Below are 22,455 nucleotides of genomic sequence, written 5' to 3'. Positions count from 1 at the left end.
GTGCAAGTGTTTGGAGCATTCGGGGGTGGACGGATCCGAACCAGCAATTCACTTTGCTTGCTGTGGTTGAGGTGCAGGCTTGGTTGTTATTTCGGATACTTCATATTGCGGAGTGTGACAAGCGGGGAAGTAGCTATTACAGTCTGTGCTAGCCAACTTAGCCATGCGCGGCTTCGTGTTATCCAGAGGTGAGGAAGTAAGGTCTACAATCTTCGGGTGAAGACTGTTTGTTTCTAGGTTACAATGTTTTAAAAAAAAATAGCCAGAGAGTTCCAGAGCTTTTCTGCCAGAGCCGAGAATGTTATGATACCTTACCTTTGTTTCTTAAACTGAGAAATACAAATTAGTTGAGAAGTGGCAGAACGAAGGGCACGAGTGAGGTTGTGATGGTTTAATTTATCTCTAATGAAGATACTCCCTGCCGATAATCCCTACACCCTCTATATAGACTCTTGGATTGGGTCCAAGATTCAACAGATAGCCACATTCAGTCATCTCAGCAGTGGTGACATGGGACCCCCCAGCCACATCTAGCTAACAGGGGAGCGTAGGCATTCCTGTGTCTTTGAAGGCATTGTATCAAACTGTCAGGGAGACCCAAACACACAGTGTTGGCATGGTCAAGATGAGACTGGAAAAAGGCAATCACAGCTAGGACTGTACCTAGGAAAATCTGAAACGTGAACAAAGTGCATGTTTCAGCATTCATAATTAGAAGACAGCCATTTGTTCTTAGTTCTATTGAGACATTATGGGCCTCATCAGGAGTTGGGCGGTATCCTGGCTCTAATTGCGCTGGCATACAGCCAATGCTATTACCGTTACCGCAACTCTGTCTGCCTCAATTTGTGCTGGATCTCGAGTTGTTCTGGGGAGGTAAATCCCCATTCACATTGGGGTTCCTCTGCACTATTAGCATTGCGTTAATAGTGCTGAAAACAGGCGGCAAGGGGAGATTTTTACCTCCAGAAAAAATATGGAGGTAAAACTCCCACTTTCCGCCCAACTCGAGATTGGGCAGAATGATAAATGCAGCGATAATAGCGTTACCGCTGCATTTGACCACTTCGCCCAACTGATAAAGAGGCCATTGTTTCATAGAAAGCTGACAATCCATAATAACTACCCAATTTCCACCTGGTCCTAAAGCAGCAAACAAATGCCCAATTGCTTTTGACAGCTATCTTTTGGCCGACTTGCACTTGGGGCTCCAACCATTATGTTCTGCATTTGAGTGAGATTAATTTTCATTGAATTAAGAAGGTACATCATATGATCAATTGGCTGCAGCGCACTTTTCAAAAGTCAGAGTTTAATTTAAGGATGCTATAGTTTCTTTGAAAATAATCCTGATGTTTTAGGCATAATTATATAATTGAACTACAAGAAAAAGATCAGGTTTATCTGTGGGGTCTTGGATAGCAATGGTGACAGCTAGGGCAGCCTGGGGCACCCCAAATTTCAGTAAGCTTCGTACTTAGCAAGCCACTTTGTTGCCTGCTTTCCAGATAACATTTGATCAACATCAGACCTATAAGTTCAAATGTTTGCAATTTTGAAAGCTAAGTATCATGGCTTACAGTGTTGAATACCGCCAAAAGGTCGAATGAAATTACGTCCCTAGCACCGCCTTCCTCGGCCTTCCATCTCAGATCAACCATGATTGATGTAACAACTACCTCCCTTCCATGGGTGGATCAAAAACCAGCCTACACATCTTCCAAGAGATGTCCGCCCTTCAAATTGATCAAAAGTCCTTGCAATTCGATTGGTTGTTTGGAAGAAAGTCCCTAACATCTTGATCAATTTTTCCATGTTGATATCTCAACATGCAGTGGGGTTATTATGGTTAATGTCTTTATGGATTTTCTGATTTACAGGCCGATTCATGGAATTAATGTGCGCTGAAAATATCGGCGCAAGCGTGCGAAAACGTGCGATTCGCAGTGAAAGAGCGAAAATCGCAGTGCAAGTGCGAATATCGCAGGGAAACCAGCGCACATCTATTCATGGAAGTCCGTGCGCGAGTAAAATCTGGGATGTGCGCTAAAAAAGTGCGCGGCGCACGCCGGCGCACAGGTCATCTAACGGCCACAGCGAAAGCGCACATAGCGCGGCGCACATAACAAACGTAGGTGGAACACGGGGCGTGACATGCGGAATGGGGAACAACTCGTGAAAATGTGGGCGTCACATGGGAAGTACAGGAGGCAAGTGCATGGAACGCCCACACGCTCGCCTACAACACGTATTCATGGAATCGAATAGGGCAAAACAGAGCACGGGCAAAGACGTGCACAGGCCTAAACACGTCTGCCACACGAAGGCAGGCGGTCGCGTCCCTGCGCATGAAAAAAATGTGCGCCAAAATGTGCGCCAACAAAAAGCAGGTATATACAGCTCTGATGAATGTCCCATGCTGTGGCCCCCTAGGACGTGCAAAGGGGTATGCAACAAACACAGACACCTGCTGCGTGAAAAATAGCGTGTGCGTGTATTTCGGGGGTGCGCGGGAAGTAGGACACGCGATTGGCCCTGGGGGAGCGGGGTATGTGTATTTCAGGGGTTCGCGTGAAGTTTCACACGCGATAGTCCTTGGGCGAGTGGGGTACGTGTATTTCAGGGGTGCGCGGGAAGTATCACACGCGATAGGCCTTGGCTGAGCAGGGTACGTGTAAATCTGTTGTTCGCGGGAAGTATCACACGCGATTGGGCCTGGGTGAGCGGGGTACGTGTATTTCAGGGCTGCGCGGGAAGTTCTACACGTGATTGGCCTGGGTATGTGTATTCAAGGGGTGCGCGGGAAGTTTAACACGCGATTGGCCTGGGTAAGTGTATTCAAGGTGTGCGCGGGAAGTTTAACACGCGATTGGCCTGGGTACGTGTATTTCAGGGGTGCGTGGGAGGTTTCACACGCGATTGGCCCTGGGCGAGCGGGCTACGTGTATTTCAGCGGTGAGCGGGAAGTTCTACACGCGATTGGCCTGGGTGCGTGTATTCAAGGGGTGCACAGGAAGTTTAACACGCGATTGGCCTGGGTACGTGTATTACTGGGGTGCGCGTGAAGTTTCACACGCGAGTGGGCCTGGGTGACCGGGGTACGTGTATTACTGGGGTGCGCGGGAAGTCTTACACGCTCGCATACAACACGTATTCATGGAATCGAACGGGCCTAAAGCATGCACCAAAAAAGACACGCCAATCCGGAAACACGTACGCCAGCAGAAAGCAGGCATACATCGACCCGCGCAGCATAAAAGTGCGCGCAAACAACAAACAAGCTCAGACGCCAGGATGAATATACCGTTCCTAGCAGCAGTGGCTGTGGGATACCGCAGGAGGAGGAGGAGGATAGTCCGGGCCAGAATTTTTACACCCAGAACCAGCCTTTTTGGGATGCCTGATGACCAGGTCTATGGGAGGTACAGGTTTCCACCTCACATAATACTCGACCTGGTCAGTGAGTGGGAGGATGACCTCACATCACCCACCCTCTGCTCCCAAGCACTCAGCCCCCTGGAGAAGGTCCTTAATGTACTGCACTTCTTGGCCACTGGATCATTTCAGCAGACAAGTGCCATAGTGGGGGGGTGTCACAGGCCACGCAGTCACGCTGCCTACACCAGGTCTTGGCCATCATCACTGCACGTCCATCAGTCCGCAGACACATATACCTACCCAGAACACCTGCAGAAAGGCATGCTGCTGCCCAGGATTTCTATGGGGTGGCACAATTCCCCAAAGTGCTAGCTGCCATTGATTGCACCCATGTGGCTCTACGTCCCCCCAGGGCATCTGAGCACATCTATAGAAACCGCAAGCACTGGCATTCCATCAACGTCCAGGTAGTATGTGATGCCAAGGGAATCATCACCCCAGTATATGCCAACTATCCAGGCTCCACCCACGACAGTTTCATTTACAGGTTGTCAACCCTAAACCGGGACCTAGAAGCTGGGCGGCATGGCGATACATGGCTGCTTAGTGAGTATAAATACCACTGCACATGCATGCATGTCAGATACTGAGTAATGTCACAACCCCACTAATGATACCCATCACCACCTCACCAGGGGACAGTGCCTACCCTCTGAGCACCCACATGATGACGCCAAATCGGAACCCCACCACGCCACCGCAGGTAAGATACAACACAGCCCACATTGCAACCCGGGGCATAGTGCAGCGCACATTCGGAGTGCTCAAGTCACGCTTTCGCTCCCTTGACCGTTCTGGCGGGCAGCTGTTATACGCTCCCCCAGTAGTGTGCAAGATCATAGTAGCAGCATGTGTCCTGCACAATGTTGCAACACGCCGGGGCCTGGCCTTGGACATGGTGGTGCCCCCACATCCCCAACCACATGCACGCCCGCTGCGCATGGGAGGGGAAAGGGCATGGGGTGAGGCAGCCCGTACGCAGCTGGTGGCTAATTACTTCACCTAAAATCACACCCCTGTGGAGTGCACACAGCCCTGGCACATACCAGCTGACAATCAATGATGATGAATCAAGTGACAGTCAACTGTCACAACCATACCAGCCTGAGATTGTTCACCTGGAAGTGTTCCATTGTGTGCATCCCTACCTACACAAACACCACCAATGCTGTGTCATCAAAAGACACACTTCTATGCTGCTAAAATCATTACCCCCTTGCAAGATACAACATGACAACAGTGCCATGTCACCCAACGCCTCCCCAGCACCGCCACCCAACACACCATGGCATGTCATGCTATTTGAGCGCAAACAAAGTAATCCCCAATACATGACACAAGTGTCACAAAGTACAGTGTCCCTAATGGAAACTGGCCACACACAATACGCTCCCATCAATGTAGAACTAACAACACACATGACCAAATACTTACCACAATACAATGCAGCTACCGCACCCCAAACATAGCATAAACATGACAGTACCAAGTTAAAGGATACATAGTCTTACAACCTGATCACGCCAGCACATCGACCACTTCCAACTGTACAGTGTTGGTGCCACGCAAATCTGTAAGTGCACTGCTTTCAACATGAACTCCATCTCCGAAGTAGACGGCCTTGTGAAGACATGAGGAATGAACCTGCAAATTAGGAGGGAGACATGGATGCACAAGCACACATCAATACAACATGCAGTGTACAATAAACCAACAATATGCACTAGGAATGTATACACAGTATTGACTACAGACTGCCCACACATGTCATGGGAGTCCAACGTCACTGTGTAAGTCACTGTCACTTGGGCACACCCTTTGCAAGCCCATGGAAATGGGAAGCAGGAGGGCTGTTTGTCTCACGAACCCAAGCATCTAACCCAAACTCAGGACAAGCCTGCATGTGCCCAGCCGGAATATAGTGGATGCCCACGGGAGCCACACAAGGCAACACACTGTAACAAAAAATCAAAATTCAAAAATGGCCATGTGGGGGCCAGGAGGGGTGGGGGAGGCCACCCAGGAGGTCCGAGGACAGGGTGCACACCAACAGCCACCTGTGTGGATGCTGGGGAAAAAAAACACCTCCATGGGCTCATGGCCTGCACGGCTACGCTATCGTGGGAGATTCAGATTCGCTGTGGTCGCTCTCCTCACCCTGTGCTGCTGCTGCCACAGGAGGTGATGGTGCTATGGGAGGTAGCCCACGTAAAGCCCTAGTCTGGTCCTCCATGGCAGCAAGCATGCGGGTGTGGAAGGTCTCGTTCTGGAGGATTATAGTGCGGAGATCCCCATGCACCACCTGACGCGATGCCTGGACCTCCTCCCGAGTTGCCTGCATCTCAGCTGAGAGCGTACGTGTGAGCCGCTCCAGCTGCTGTTCTGTCCTCGTGTGAGTGGAAGCCTCAAGGTCAACAAGAGTCTGCCTGAGGTGATGACTTCTACCCTCAGGGCTTCCCTGTGGCCCCGGGACTCCATAGAAATGGCTTCCCGCAGAGTGTCCAGGGCCGCCCGTCTGTCCCTGTTGGACGCCAACATGTCCTCCCTGAGTGATTGGCAAACGGAGTCTGTTGCCTGCAGTAGTTGCTCCATCTGCCTTTCTGGGGGGACAATAGAAGTGGCCACCCTCTCCATTGCTTGAGCCATCATCTCAGATGATGCTGCCTGTTGGTTTGCCATACTGTATATGGATTGCTCCCATGCGGTATTGCCTGGTGGCGTACGGCCACCGCGTTGGCGGGCACCACACCTGTCTGGGGCAAGGCGAACTGCGCCTTGCTGTGTCGGCACTGCCTGAGGCTGCAGGACTGCATTTCCCCTCTGATCTGCTGGCCCAGGAACAGGATCAGATGTTGCGGAGTGTGACCCTGCATCCGTAACCACCAAAGGCGGACCTACCAACACCGACATCCCCATTGTGGGCTCTACCCCTGGTGCAGGTGGGTAGGACAGAACAGAATCCCTTCCAGAAACACTTACCTGTGACGCCACATAGGTCTCATCATCCGAATCAACACCAGACTAGAGGTCTGGGGAGGTGCACCCAGAGACACCCCTGGAGAGAATGGTCTGCAGCAAGAGAGGGTTCTCCCCCACCACCACACCACGTCCCCCACTGGTGCCCGGTCGTGCCTGAGATCCCTCCTGGGTCTGCACCATCTCCTCAGCCTCAACAGCATCAAGTGTGTCATCCCCTGCAAAAACATGAAAGACAAAAAATGGAAACAGGCATTAGCACCATGGCCCACAATTAGGCCTGACAAGCTACAGAACCAGTACTTGATTGACACATGTCCCACATGACTATAACCCTCCCATGCATGCACTGTCACTGAGTTTGAAGGGGAGGCAAATGGCAGACACTGATGAAACCAAGATGGAAGAGCAACACATGAGCTGCATGCTGCCTAGCAGTGCCATCACACATTGGTCTGTGAGTGGCATGTCCAATCCACATACATGACACATGCCATCACACAGATGGCATGTACCATAGGCATGTCACATATGTGACAATAGGGCTGCGAAATGTGTAGTAAAAGTGGGGGAATTGAAACAATCAGCCTGAATGAACACTTAAAAATACGGAACAATGTTGTTGCAAGATGCCACATCAAGGGCAACTGGCGTGATGTAGCACAAAATGTCTACTGTGGGCAGAAGGGATACTGTAATACCCAAATCCAGGGGCGCAGAATGTTTTGGATGAAGCACATGGGTGACCCAAACCACTCAGGCACACACACCCTCAGCTGGCACTCAATCAGAACCCCTCACACACACAACATACACATGGATCACAGACACATGCATGTGCACTCACCGGACAATGCCTCGTAATCTGGCAGTTCTCCCACACCTTGGATCTGTTCCTCTGTGACGTAGGTCCCAGCAACATACTCATGTAGAGTGAGTTCAATGTCCTCTGCTGGAGACCCACCTCCAGTCACCAGAGTAGCGGCATGACTTGAGGCCAGCTTTTTCTTTGCCCTGCGTTTAAGGTCATTCCAGCGCTTGTAGCAATCATTAGCTGTGCGCCTCACAATTCCAAGGGCACTTATGATGTCCGCGATGGCCTGCCAGTGTGCCTGACGTTGAGCAGGTGTGGTCTTGCACCCTGCAGTTATCAACATTTCGCTGTCATTTGCGGACACATACTGCACAAGTGCATCATCTTCGGGATCAGTGAAGCTAGGCTTCCTTGGCATGCCGGACTGTGTAGCCGTGTCTGGGGCATCAGCCTGTACTGGACGTGCACTCTTCCTCTTTCTCTTTGAAGGTGGTGGGGATCCTGAGTGGCCTACACCGCTCTGGCCACTAGGGGCAGGAGCACCGGTGGACTGGGTATTTGGAGTGTGGGAATGCACACTGACCATGGGACTTGGTGCAGGCATTGGCTGAAGTGTGATGAAGTCAGGGCGAACGTTAGCAAGATGGACTGGGACCAACACTGTCCTGACTGGGAGGGTCAGAGCTGGGGTGGATGGAGATGCAGCTGCCCCTGCAGCCTCCCCACCCTGCCTACTCGGGGCAGCAGATGACATAGCTGCCCCTCATCCACGTGGCCTGGTGACACCAACTTGCACCGCCACACGTGGCCTAGACTTGCCGACCTGGATGTCAGCCAGGGAGTCACCCTGTGCCAGGTCAGGTGCCACAATGGGCCGGTCCAACAAGGGCTGAGCAGGGATGGTGTCAGCCACGTTTCCCTCAACCATGGGGGGGGACATGGGTGTCCCTGACTGGTCCTCCACACATGGGGGCTAGGGGTACCCTGCAAATCCCGGCCACATCCCCTACCACGCCCACAACGCCCACCTCTTGAGGCTCGGCCACCTTTGCCACCCTTACCGCTTGGTCGCCTCCCAACCATGGCACTGGTGTCGTTGTGCGTATGGGAGTTGCAGTAAACTATTGTCCTGGGCAATTGGGGGTCAAAGGGGTAGGGTACTTGATGGAATTCGTACCCTAGTGCTCTAGCAAGGCTGTATGTGACCCCTGGGGAAAGATGACGGGTCACGCAACGCACAGGCACCCCAAAAACAGAAAATAACGTGCACGCAACCCCTCGTAGACCACGTGCGTGGAAAAATGAACCTGTACTACGCTGTGGCACCCAGAAACACAAAAATGAACGTACGCGTGTGACACGCAGCCTACAATGACCTCTGAAGGGGTACGTGACACACGGGGCAAGCACAGTTGGTAAATACGTGCTCGACTCACCGTCTACCTGGAAAAAGAGCGTGAAAAATACGCACGTGTGCGCGTTGGCAATACCCCTGCCAAAAGAAGAATTGTAGGCTGTCTGAGGAGACAGGACAAAAGAAGAAGTGAACGCTGTTTGAGGAAACAGGCCCAACAGAAAATCAGAAAAAAAACTGTCAGAGATAACAGGGAGTACGTGCGTTATACACGTGCCTTTTAAACCAGCCCACACGTCCAACGTCACTTCCGCGTGTACGCACTAAGGGTCTATCCTCCAATTACATGAGCTGACACTCGGACGTGCAGTTTTTGGACGTGTAACATGCACCCCCCGTGTTCAGGGAAACGCCCGCGCGCATGTCACAGACGCGCTTAAGCGCTAAGGGCCTTTGATCCAATGAAATTGCGTACGTGTGCTGACGCACTTACGCGCTAAGGGCTTTTCCTCGAATTACACGCAGACGTGCTGGATTTTCACATGCCAAATCACTCCGTATCAAGCTGGCCACGCGTAAGCACACGGAAGACCACGCTCCTGCCCAGAAGGCCGAATTACTGCCCCCCAGATCCCCGCGCACGCTCCCACCTGCCTGCCTGCCTGCTGCCCACGTGCCCTGCTATTTGCTGCCTGCACATCAGCCAGGGGTGCAGTTGCTGTGACCACCCCTCCTGGAACCGAAGACTCCCGACTGGGATTCTATCACTCCACAGCCCAGCCCCAGGACCCAGTTGCCCACCCACTCCTGCCTCTGGGGTTGCCATGTCGGGCACATCTCCATCTGGCAACACTGGCAACCCCCACCCAGAGAGGCAGAGGGCCACCAGCTTCACTGCCACCGAAGTTGGTGTCCTGGTGGAGCAACTCCTGGGGCAGTATGATGCCCTCTTCGGAAGTTTGCACGCCGACAAGGAAGGACGGACCAGGATCTGGACGGACATCGTGACTGCCATCAACGCGGAGGGGGTGGCAGTCCGCAAATTCCATCATGTCAAGAAGCGCCGGGAGGTTCAGGACCCTCAAGAAGGCCCGGCGCATCTTGAAGGCAGCGGATGCTAAGGGTGCCGGGGCCACCTGTCGGAAGATCTAATGAGGGTCCTGGAACGCATATCCCCAGCGCTCCACGTCCAGGTCCTTGAGAGGCAGACCCGTCTGGAGTCGAGCGGTAAGTGTACATGCATACTGATTGTAAGCTGTGCGTGTGGTGGTGTGCCAGTAGTGTGCAGGTTGCACATGTGGTTTTGTAGGGCCATGTATGGATGTGTGTGTACAGGGCCGTGAGGCTAACACATGCGAGGCCTCTCATGTGTGACACATGGATGGTGCATGTGTGTGTAAGCTCGCATGAAAAATGCAGATGTGTGAGCACACATGTTTGAATGACTGTGTATGTAAGTAGGCATGGTCGTGGTGTCACACATGGATGTCAGTTCCAGCTGCATGTATCTCCACCGTGTACATGTGCATGTGTGTGTATTTGACAAGGGTGCAACAGTGATGCAACATGGATGCTTGGGACACTGATATGTAGAAGACTGATTGCCAGATGTGACATGGATGCCAATCTCCGCACTGCGACACTTGGTGGAGGTGTACACATGCATGTAAGTGTGGTGGCGTGTGTGCATGTCTAGTGCACTCCCTGTGTCTCATGTGATGTCTGGGTCACCTTTGCCTGCTCATGCTGTTGTATGTGTATGGATGGTGCTGGCTGTTGCGATACGGCTGTGGAATAGCTCATGTGTGTGAGTTGAAATGACATGTGTGTTGGGGATTGTGATGCCATGTCTGAAGTTTGACAATGACACTCGTGTGCAACTGTCATGTGTGTATGAGTCCATTGTACAGTGCCTTGATGCCTGTCTCCTATCTCTCCCTGTCTGCAGCGTCAACTGATGAAGAGGGCGGAGAGGATGCTGTGGAGCACAGTGGCGGGGATCGCACCGCCAGCCGGAGACGCAAGGCCCGGCTCCCCTCCCAGGTTGTCATCTCGTCGGGGAGTGAGGAGTCCGGTGCCACGTCCCAGGTCGCAGCTGCCGAGGGGAGGTCCAAGAGGCAGAGGTCGGAGTTGGACTCCTCGGCAGCAGAAGGGGCATCTGAGACCGACCCCACAGGGCCCGACGGAGGAAGATGGCACAGAGTCATCCAGGTTGGTGGGGGGTTTGGTGGAGGAGGAGGCCGTGCAAGGGACAGAGACGGGGTCTGGAGGTGGGGATTCACTGGTGCTAGTGGTGCAGTGCAGGGGCAGGGACAGGAGGCAGCACAGGCCGCCGCGGAGGTGCCTGAGTGTAATCCTGTCCCCGATCCTGTGACTGCATCATCCTGCACCAGCAGGGATGCCTACGTCCAGACCCGTTTTCAGGCAGGGGATGAGCTTACGACTACTGGCCTTTCTCTGCCTGCGGATGTGGCTATCCGGGACCGGGTTCGAACCTGTCCTGGGTGGTGTGGCGTTGCGTCAACGGGCCATGCGAGGTGACCTGCAGTCTTTTCATGAGGAGACTGCACGTCATCTCGAATGGCTCGTTGACCACGTCAGCCTACTGGGACAGGTCAGCCAGGCCGGATTCCTCCGTTTACTGGGACTTGTTTTGACCCCCTCCTCACCTGAACCCCCTATGCGCCAGTCGTCCTCTGTGCCATCTTCCCACCCATGTATCACCTGGGTGCCCTGTGGAGCTGCCTCTGACCGTGCGGCCAGGCTGGTGGAGGAAAGATCCCTGCCACAGTCGGGAGTCGGACGTCCAGCAGGGGTGGCCGCCTCAACAACTGCACCCCAGCCGGAGGAGGATGTGCAGGCAACAGGAGCCATGGCACGGGCACAGGCACAGCAGCAGCAGCAACAAGGTGGGAGCCATGATGGCTCGGGGCCTTTGACATCGGAGGGGCAGGCATCGGCCGGAGGGCAGGAGGGCCCAGGACGGGAAGTGTCTTCCGCGTGGCAGCGGTTGGGCCACACCATAGATGCGGAGCGGCAGCGGGCGGAAGAGGCACGGCTCACGATGGTCAGGGCGCAGAACTCCATGCGGAGGGCCCTGAGGCGGGCCGAGTGCCTCGAGGCGATTTGCAGGGAGTTGGAGGAGAACATGTCGTCGTCCCTGCGAACCCTCAGGGCCATGGAAGAGGACCGCCTCCAGGACATTGAGCAGGAGTTCGATGATGCCCTGGCCTGGAACATCCAGAAGTGAGCCATCGGACTAGCCCGCTGCCCTTGTAAAAAGTTCTTTAGTGTTAAGTTTCCTTTCGTTTTTTCTTTATTTTGGTTGCGCTTGGACAATGCACCACGTTTCTGTATATATTTTTTTAATAGGTAGTATTTTTGATAGGTTTCATTTCTTCAGTTGGGCTCATGGACCCTGGATTGTTGTATATAGTTCACCATTGGATTCCTCTTTCTTTTTTTTAAATTTCACCATGGAGCAATGGTTTTCACTTTGTTTTTCCCTTGGATTTGCTTTGTTGGACTGTGACTTTGGACACCATTTCTTTTGGATTTCGTTGGATTATGATTTCTTGTTTTTCATTCTTTCACGGACATCCAGCTATTCATTTTTTTATTCCCATTGTTGTTTGTTTGATTTTAATTACATTCATGTTGTGTTTAATACATTTTTTTCTTCATACTTCGATGTGTGGTATTATCTTATTGGTTTCATGCAGGTCAAGATATGGGTTTTCGCATTCACTTGCAACCATTGTGTGTGTGTGACGGACATGTGTTCATTTACATACTTGCCATTGGGGTTGTATCATGTCATTGCCTTTTCTATGTGGGTGGATGCAATACTTGGTTGGGTCTTTGTGCTGGGTAGGATGGCCATAAGGGCCATGATTGGGATCGTCATGAGCTGGGGGCAAAGGGACATGTGTGGGGGCCTGCTGGCAGGTGCCCCTGACTGCTGGGGGGTGGGGGTGCTGGGAGACATGTGTGGGGGCCTGCTGGCAGGTGCCCCTGACTGCTGGGGGGTGGGGGTGCTGGGAGACATGTGTGGGGGCCTGCTGGCAGGCACCCCGCACTGCTGGGGGGTGGGGGTGCTGGGAGACATGTGTGGGGGCCTGCTGGCAGGTTCCCCTGACTGCTGGGGGTGGGGGTGCTGGGAGACATGTGTGGGGGCCTGCTGGCAGGTGCCCCTGACTGCTGGGAGGTGGGGGTGCTGGGAGACATGTGTGGGGGCCTGCTGGCAGGTGCCCCGCACTGCTGGGGGGGTGCTGGGAGACATGTGTGGGGGCCTGCTGGCAGGTTCCCCGCACTGCTGGGGGGTGGGGGTGCTGGGAGACATGTGTGGGGGCCTGCTGGCAGGTGCCCCTGACTGCTGGGGGAGGGGGTGCAGGGAGACATGTGTTGGTGATCATATGCAACGTGACATGTGGCTTGACTGGGGGGCATGCCCATTGTGGATCGGCTGCCTGCGGGACATGAACAGGGGTGCAGGGTAGTCCCCTGTGGTGTGGCCTGCCTGCAGGGGCCATGGAGGGGGTAAAGGGGACACCTGGAGGACCCACACTGCCAATTCACGTGTAAAACTTCCCGCGCACCCCTGAAATACACGTACCCAGGCCAATCACGTTTGAAACTTCCCGCGCACCCCTGAAATACACGTACCCAGGCCACTAGCGTGTGAAACTTCCTGCGCACCCCTGGAATACACGTACCCAGGCCATTCACGTGTAAAACTTCCCACGCACCCCTGAAGTACACGTACCCAGGCCAATCGCGTGTGAAACTTCCTGCGCACCCCTGGAATACACGTACCCAGGCCATTCGCGTGTAAAACTTCCCGCCCACCCCTGAAATACACGTACCCAGGCCTATCGCGTGTGAAACTTCCCGCGCACCCCGGAAATACACGTACCCAGGCCATTCACGTGTAAAACTTCCTGCGCACCCCTGAAATACACGTACCCAGGCCAATCGCGTGTGAAACTTCCAGCGCACCCCTGAAATACACGTACCCAAGCCAATCGCATGTGAAACTTCCTGTGCACCCCTGGAATACACATACCCAGGCCATTCGCGCGTATAACTTCCCGCGCACCCCTGAAATACACGTACCCAGGCCAATCGCGTGTGAAACTTCCCACGCACCCCTGGATTACACGTACCCAGGCCATTCGCGTGTGAAACTTCCCGCGCACTCCGAAAATACACCTACCCAGGCCATTCGCGTGTAATACTTCCCGCGCACCCTGGAAATACACATACCCAGGCCAATCGCGGGTGAAACTTCCTGCACACCCCTGAAATACACGTACCCAGGCCATTCACGTGTATAACTTCCCGCGCACCCCTGAAATACACGTACCCAGGCCAATCGCGTGTGAGACTTCCCGCACACCCCTGGAGTACACGTACCCAGGCCATTTGTGTGTAAAACTTCCCGCGCACCCCTGAAATACACGTACCCAGGCCAATCGCGTGTGAAACTTCCCACGCACCCCTGGAATACATGTACCCAGGCCATTCACGTGTATGACTTCACGCACACCCCTGAAATACACGTACCCAGGCCAATCGCGTGTGAAACTTCCTGCGCACCTGTACCCAGGCCATTCGCGTGTAAAACTTCCCGCGCACCCCTGAAATACATGTACCCAGGCCTATTGCGTGTGAAACTTCCCGCGCACCCTGGAAATACACGTACCCAGGCCAATCGTGTGTGAAACTTCCCATGCGCCCCGGAAATACATGTACCCAGGCCATTCGCGTGTATAACTTCCCGCGCACCCCTGAAATACACGTACCCAGGCCAATCGCGTGCAAACTTCCCGCGCACCCCTGGAATACACGTACCCAGGCCATTCGCGTGTAAAACTTCCTGCGCACCCCTGAAATACACGTACCCAGGCCTATCGTGTGTAAAACTTCCCGCGCACCCCTGAAATACACGTACCCAGGCCAATCGCGTGTGAAACTTCCCGCGCACCCCTGAAATACACGTACTCAAGCCAATCGTGTGTGAAACTTCCCACGCACCCCTGGAATACACATACCCAGGCCATTTGCGTGTATAACTTCCCGTGCACTCCTGAAATACACGTACCCAGGCCAATCACGTGTGAAACTTCCCGCGCACCCCTGGAATACACATACCCAGGCCATTTGCGTGTAATACTTCCCGCGCAACCCTGAAATACACATACCCAGGCCAATTGCGTGTATAAATTCACGCAAACAACAGTTATACACGTACCCCACTCGCACAGGCCCTTTCGCGTGTGGAAGTTACCGCGAAACCCGTAATACACGTTCCCCGCTTGGCGTTTGCTGTTTGGCAGTCCGGTAAACTGGTCCAGGGTTGACGCAGCCCTTTGCGCTGGATTGGGGATTTTGATGGCTTTTCCTTGCGCGAGGGCGTTAACTGGTGCTGCTGCAGGGTCGCTGCGCCACTCTGCGCCACGGCTGCTTTTGGAGGCTAAAATCCATGAATACGCTGTGCGCGGAAATCGATTTTAGCGCACGCGGCTGGCGCAGACATTCGAACGGGAACACTGTGCTCCAGCCACGTGCGCCACTTTTGTGCGAATTTCTATGAATTACCCCCTTTATTTTCCAAAAAGAGTCATGGCAGCAGGGATGTTGCAATTTCGTGATGGTCTATTTTAAAGCTTCGGGATTTCTCGGCTCATTAATCATCCTTAATAGTTCATTTTGTGGAGCATGTTAATTATTCATTCGCACCCGGTGAAGGGCAGCCAACCAATCAAGTGGCTGGAACTGCATCCGAGAACTGCCAGTGTACGCCTGTGTTTTTGGAGCCACACAAGTCTCTTCACTGATTTGGTGCTGTCTTAATTATCCAGATAGACCCCTACCCCCTCCCTGTTGCCTTTGCTCACCCCCAAGACATCCCACACCACTTCCCACACTCCACCGCTCCCTGCCTACCCACTTAACTGCTGGAACTGAGCTTTTTACTCCGGTCGTAGTGCTCTGTCCCCGTCCTCAGAGCTCACCATAGAAATGGCAAAGGGACTGCATAAGTTTTCTATTTAGTATAGTTGTGACCATCCTGTTTTTTTTCACTGGATTGGGTTAGAGCAATATGCATGGAGGCCGTCTCCAGTAAAAAAGCCCAAAAAAAGCTTCTCACCCCGAACTGAGCACTGGGGTGTGAATATCAATCAGCCCCTTGTTGGGGTGCAAACCTGGCATGTAACGGCCCTGAACGCTCACCTAGCCCTGAGGCCTGGGCGTGCGGGCTGTTACTAGCTGTGGCGTTGCCCGATGACGGGCTAACGCGGCGGCGTGACATGTCACGCCGCCGCGTGCTGTTTAAATAAAGGGGGCGTTCCCGGCCGCGTCAGAGCGACCGGGAAGCCCGAACTAGCAACACCGTGTCTCCGTGTGCTATGTGTGGCGGGGCTTGCGGGACCGCATCAGGGGCGTGAAAAGAGCCCCCCAACAGTGGCGACGAGGTGTAGAGGAGACCCGGGCCCGGCAGTGAATGACTTCACAATATTTTTCGTAACGGAGCGGATCGAAGATTCGCTCCGATCAAGGCCGGGTCGCGAGGACGCACACGCGGCCGGCGGCCATTTTGTCTCGAGGCCATAAATCTTTCTCAGGCTCCGGTTTGGAGCAGAAACGTTTTATGAGCCTAATTTTTGGACACATTAAGAGCGGGTAGCTCAATCTGCACGCCCATATCCTTGTTATGGATTTTTGAGTTTTTCTGGGACTCATACGTCGTGTGGAAGCTCGGAGAAGGATTGGTATGACTGGGCCTGCCTGAAACCAGTCCATGCTCCAGGCTTAATTTTTGGAACTTCCTAAATTGGGATGGACAGTCAATAGTGGTTGCATGTCTGCTTCTTCATCACCTTCATCATCAGGGTGCGGTGCATCTCTTTCTTCATCTCCTTCATCATCAGGTACACCTGGCGTGGTGGGTCTTGCCGGATTTAACCCATGGGGACTGCTGGTGTGCTGGGGTGACCAGATTGAGGCTGCTGCATGAACGCCTGAATGATCGTGGGTTTGAGTTGCGGCCCCCAACGCAGTAGGTGGGGGTGCCTGTGCGCTCAAGTCCATGGACGGATCTGACGGTTCAGACGACGACACTTCATCAACGTCGCAACCCCAGGATCGTGGCCAGGGGGCTGCCCCGCGGACCGCCCAACAGCCAGCTGCTGCACCCCCAGGGACTCAGGCTCCTCCAGGTCTGCTGCTGGGCCAACCTGCACCCCCCATCATGGCTCAACAACCAGTGCCCACCGCTCACGCAGCTCTGCAGCCCATTCCAGAGTTTGACGCGTCAGGTCCACCCTCAAGCATGGGGCCTCGATGGAGGAGATGGGTGAGTCGTCTTGATATGTACTTCAGAGCGGCACACGTGACGGATGATGACAGCAGAATCGCCACTATGCTGTATTCGGCTGGATCCGCAGTCCAAGACATTTTTGAGTCCCTTACGCCTGCCAACAACACGTATGATGCGGCCAAGGCGGCACTCCTTACTCATTTTCTCCCTCTTGCGAACACGGACTATGAGAGGTTTGTCATGCTCTCGGCCAAGCAAAAGGAGGAGGAGACGCTGGACACTTTCTATGGTCGCCTACGGCGTCTTTCTCTGGGATGTGCATGGGGGGATGCGGACGACATGATCCGCACCATGCTCATTCAAGCATGTTCGTCGGGGAAACTCAGGAGACAAGTCCTCAGGGAGCCTGGCATCACGCTGCCACGCATATTGGAGCTAGGCCGGTGCCATGAGGTAGCTGAAGCCCGGGCTGTCAAGATGGAGTCTGGGTCTCGTTCAGTGAGGTCGGAGGAGGTGTGCGTCGTGTGGCGAGGTGGCCGAGGAGCGAGGCGTCTGGGCGGGGGGCCCCGAGACAGGGCAGGAAGAGCCGGTGAGTCATGCCAAAAGTGCGGCTATGACCTCCCTCACACAGCGGAGTGCCCGGCGGCTGGAAAGGTCTGTGGGAGGTGTGGACTGGCAGACCACTTCTCGAGGGTGTGCCGTGCAGCCCTGCCCGTGATGGTACCGAGAGGTCAGGCTCGGATATGGGCCCCTCGCCAATACCAGCAGCCCAGCGTAGCCCAGGTGGAACAGGGTGAGGGTGATCCGCAGGCGGAGGTGGCTGATGAAGAGGACGAGGAAAACATATTTTTTGTCTCGAGTGTGGAGATGCTCAAAGGGAAGAGCAGAAGGCAGCCAAGGTGTATCGTTGAGATCAACAACGCCCCGGTCCCAGTCCTGGTGGACACAGGTGCCTCTGTTAATGTGATGGCCAGAGAACATTATGACTCTCTTAGACCCCCCCCAAGTTTGGTAACGCCGAAAGCCCGTATATTTGCATTCGGTGGTCAAGATCCCATACCACTGGATGGGGCGTTTGTAGCGAAGGTGGAGCATGATGGGTCGCACATCAAGGCTCGATTTTACGTAACCCCAGTCAGTAGCAATACCCTGCTCAGTTGTGCGGCTGCGGAAGCTTTGGGGATCGTAAGATTTGCATACGCCGTGCACCGAGAGGACATAAATGACCTCCTTGACCGTTACGCTAAACTCTTCAATGGGATCGGGAAGATGACAGGAGAACCGATCCGACTGCATATTGATGAGTCCGTGCAACCTGTTGCGCTGAAACACCGCAGAGTGCCCTTCCATCTAAGAGAACTGGTGGACAAAGAGCTGGACAATTTGGTGCACCTAGATATCATCGAGAAAGTGGAGGGCCCGACACCCTGGGTGTCCCCGATTGTGGTTGCCAGAAAACCTAAGCAACCTGACTCAGTACGCATATGTGTGGACATGAGGCTCCCCAATAAAGCCATCCGGAGGGAGCGGCACCTCACACCGACCATCGATGACATTATTGCTGAGGTCCAAGGGGCTCGTGTGTTCTCCAAGCTGGACCTCCGAGCTGGCTATCATCAGGTCGTACTCCACCCTGAGTCCCGGTACATTACAACCTTCACTACTCATCGGGGGTTGTATCGGTACAAGCGGCTGAGCTTTGGAGTGTCGTCGGCCGCCGAGGTATTCCAGAATATCATCAGGGGCGCCCTGGCAGATCTGGAAGGCGTCCTTAATATCAGCGATGATATTCTGGTGTTTGCCAAGATCGAGGTGGACCATATGCAGAGACTGGGAAAGACTCTAGACCGCCTTCTGTCGCTGGGCCTCACCCTTCACAGGGAGAAATGTGAGTTCCTGCGCTCGTCTATCGAGTTCTTTGGGTTCATTTTTAAGGAGGGCGGGGTGTCGCCAGATCCGAAGAAGGTCCAAGACATTAAGGCGGCGAAAGCACCTGAGTCGGTAACGGAGGTGAGGAGTTTCCTAGGGATGGTCACGTACTGTGGGCGTTTCATCCAGAATCTGGCCGCAAGGTCGGAACCTCTTCGGGCGCTCACCAAGAAGGATACGCTGTGGCACTGGGGCCCCCTGGAACAAGCTGCCTTCGAAGACATCAAAGGTGCTCTCACCATGGAGGACACTATGGCATTCTTCGACCCAGCGCTGGAGTCGGAAATTGTGGTCGATGCGAGCCCTTTCGGGCTGGGTGCTGTGTTGACCCAAATAGACATCACGGGGACCATTCGACCGGTGGCGTATGCCAGCAAGGCTCTCACAGACACGGAACAGAGATACTCCCAAATTGAACGGGAGGCTTTGGCGGTGTTATGGGGCTGCCGCCACTTCCGGCTCTACGTGTTGGGGCACCCGGTGACCGTGGTCACAGACCATGAACCACTGATTCCAATACTGGCAGGGTCCTCATCTAAACCCCCGGCAAGAATCGAGAGATGGATGCTTGCCCTACTTGAATACTCCGTCACCCTTGTCTACAGACCAGGAGTCAACAATGCGGCGGACTACTTATCCCGCCATCCTGGAGCGAGTGGGGGAGAGGGGTATGATACCTGTGAAGAGGAAGCGGACAGTCATATAAGCATGGTTGTGGAGGCGGCAACACCCAATGCGATGTCCATAGAGGAACTGGAGGTGGCAGCAGCAGGAGATGAGTGTTTTCAGATATTGAAACAATCGATGCACAACGGATCCTGGAAGTCCATTCTGGAGGCAGTGGCCGGACGCACACCAGAGGCTAGAGCATCGCTGGCACAGTTGTGGAAGGTCAAGGAAGAGTTATCATTCTCTAACTCCGGGCTGCTGCTCCGGGGGGACCGCATTGTTGTTCCACAATCAAAGGTCCTCGAGGTGATCAGGCTCGCCCACCACGGACACCAAGGGGCCGCAAAGACCAAGGCGCGACTCCGCTCGAAGGTTTGGTTTCCCGAGCTGGAGAGAAAGGTCGACGAGTTCGTGGCAGCATGTGTGTGGTGTCAAGCGGCCTCCCCTCTCCAACGGGAGCCTGCCATCGAGGCCATGCCTAGGGGCACGAGGCCTTGGGAGATTGTTCATGCGGACTTTGGCTCGACGTCAGTGGGGACTCATTTCCTGGTGATAATAGATGAATACTCCAGATATCCAGAGGTTGAGTTTGTGGAGTCCGTGGCATTCGAGCATGTGGTGATCGCTGTTGAGAAGATCTTTGCGGCCCATGGTTTTCCCCACACACTCTGTTCCGACAATGGTTCGCCGTTTCAAAGCGAGAGATTCTCTGAGCTGATGGAGAGCTGTGGAGTACATCATAGGATAGTGTCCCCTCTGTGGCCCCGGGCAAATGGAGATGCCGAGAGACTGATGCGGACATTGAACAAAACATTCCGAATTGCTCAGGGACAAGGCCAGTCCCTACAACGGGCCCTTTATCAATTTCTCCGTGTGTACCGTACCACTCCACATGCCGCCACCGGAGTGGCCCCGGCGGAGGTGCTGTTCCGGAGATGCCCCCGAGGACTGCTGCCGGAAGCGGGGGACAGGGAACCAGGGGTCATTGATGATCAGCGAGTTGAGGTTGAGAGACGGCTTCGGATCGAGCAGGAAAATCTTCGACGGGGCCTTCAACCTCAGAGGCTTGAACCAGGGGATGAGGTTCTAATCCGGAATAGACATCCCCAGGGCAAACTCTCACTACCCTACGAACCCGAACCATTGGACGTTGTGGCGGTGAAAGGTTCCATGGTCACGGCCTCTGATGGCAGGTCGGCCGTCACCCGGAACGTCAGCTTCTTCAAGAAGTTGGGGGATTCGCGAACTGAAACCCCTCCTGAACCTGATCCTCCCTACACATCGTTCAACGACAGCTTCCAGGACGAGGTGCCGGAGTCTCCCCTCCGAGGTGAAGCAACCGAGGGACATCGATTGCCGGAGGTAGGCCGGAGGTACCCCCAGCGATCTGGGCGTGGGAAGCCCGCCTACCTCAGTGACTATGTTGTTGGACAGATGGCCAGTGAGTTTGGGGATTCCAATGGGGGTGGCTGCAATTAAAGGGGTTCTGTTTTCTGGGTGTGCAGTGAAGTTTTCAAAAGTGTGGTTATTGGGTTAATAAAGTTGAAAGGTTTGTGTTGCTTGTTGATCCTCCCGGAAAAGGAGGAGTGTGGCGTTGCCCGATGACGGGCTAACGCGGCGGCGTGACACGTCACGCCGCCGCGTGCTGTTTAAATAAAGGGGGCGTTCCCGGCCGCGTCAGAGCGACCGGGAAGCCCGAACTAGCAACACCGTGTCTCCGTGTGCTATGTGTGGCGGGGCTTGCGGGACCGCATCAGGGGTGTGAAAAGAGCCCCCCAACACTAGCCAGTGCACCCGCTGATGCAGAGATGATTGCTACAGTCTTTCTTAATAGGAGTTTTTTTTGGCATGATGAATCTAAGTGTATTTTTTATGTGAACTTTAGAAATGTCAAGCTATCTGTTGCTGAATCCTTCTGACACCAAACCCGTTCAAGACTTTTTCCCCCCCTCAGTTCTACTTCTTTACCTTGAGCAAAACCCAGCTATTGTATGGGATTTGTAATGCACTTTTTTATGTTTGATAGCCACACAATACCCTAACGATGTTTACATACAAGTTGGGAAGTCGATAAGGGCCCTATAAAGATGTGAACGTCTAGACTGCTCCACTTTCAACTCAGAGTTTCTAGAATGGTTCGGCACTCGGTTCTTTAGTACGTCCTAAGCAAAGGACCCCTGCATATGCAAGCTATACTATGTGACCTGACAGACGTGAGGGTCCCTGCATTCACAGTATGAGCCATCAATAGTGGTTATTACGCTTTAAGCCGTAGTACAGTTAATATTATTTATTTACTCCTACAATGAAGTTCTCTGATATTATCAGATTGATGTATGTTGTCGATAGTACTGAAATAACAGCCCCAATCATAGGCACAAAATACAGAGGTATTTTGGGGAGGCCAGTAATAAAATGTAGCATGTCCTTGACATAAAGCACTAGAAATGTTTCCAGTTCAGGATTCATTGTGGATTAGAAATCAATTCCACCCGATCACCACAGTGTCTTATTCACTTAAAAGCGCTGACCTTATAACCTGCTGGACCCAGGTCTTGTAAGACAGGAGTCCAGATATCTGCAAACCAGAAATACTCTCATTGACGAAATCTAAATCCTTTTCTGCCAGGAGTAATGTGGGATTTTGATGAAAGGGCAGATGTCATAAGCATAACTATATCAGAACAGGATCTTTAAAAGAGTTTCAAACAATTGTGTGTTGGCTAATTAATTGCTCTATTATTTTAGGTGTAGTTTGAAAATAAATAGATGTTATGGGACAGCGATTCCTGCCAAATGATCAACCTTAATCCTGATTTAACCCATTTAATGCACTGTCATGATAGCTTTATTAAATAAGGGACCAAAGACACATTTTCAAGGTGTTTTCTCAGCTATTCAGGCTCTCACACCCTTTCTCTGTGGTGTTTGCTGTGGTAACAAGAAAGAGAC

Source organism: Ambystoma mexicanum, chromosome 5q (assembly GCF_040938575.1).
Source record: "Ambystoma mexicanum isolate Mex_15411 chromosome 5q, UKY_AmexF1_1, whole genome shotgun sequence".
NCBI lineage: Eukaryota > Metazoa > Chordata > Amphibia > Caudata > Ambystomatidae > Ambystoma > Ambystoma mexicanum.
The sequence above is the reverse complement of the archived record's forward strand: the minus strand, read 5'-3'. Positions refer to the sequence as shown.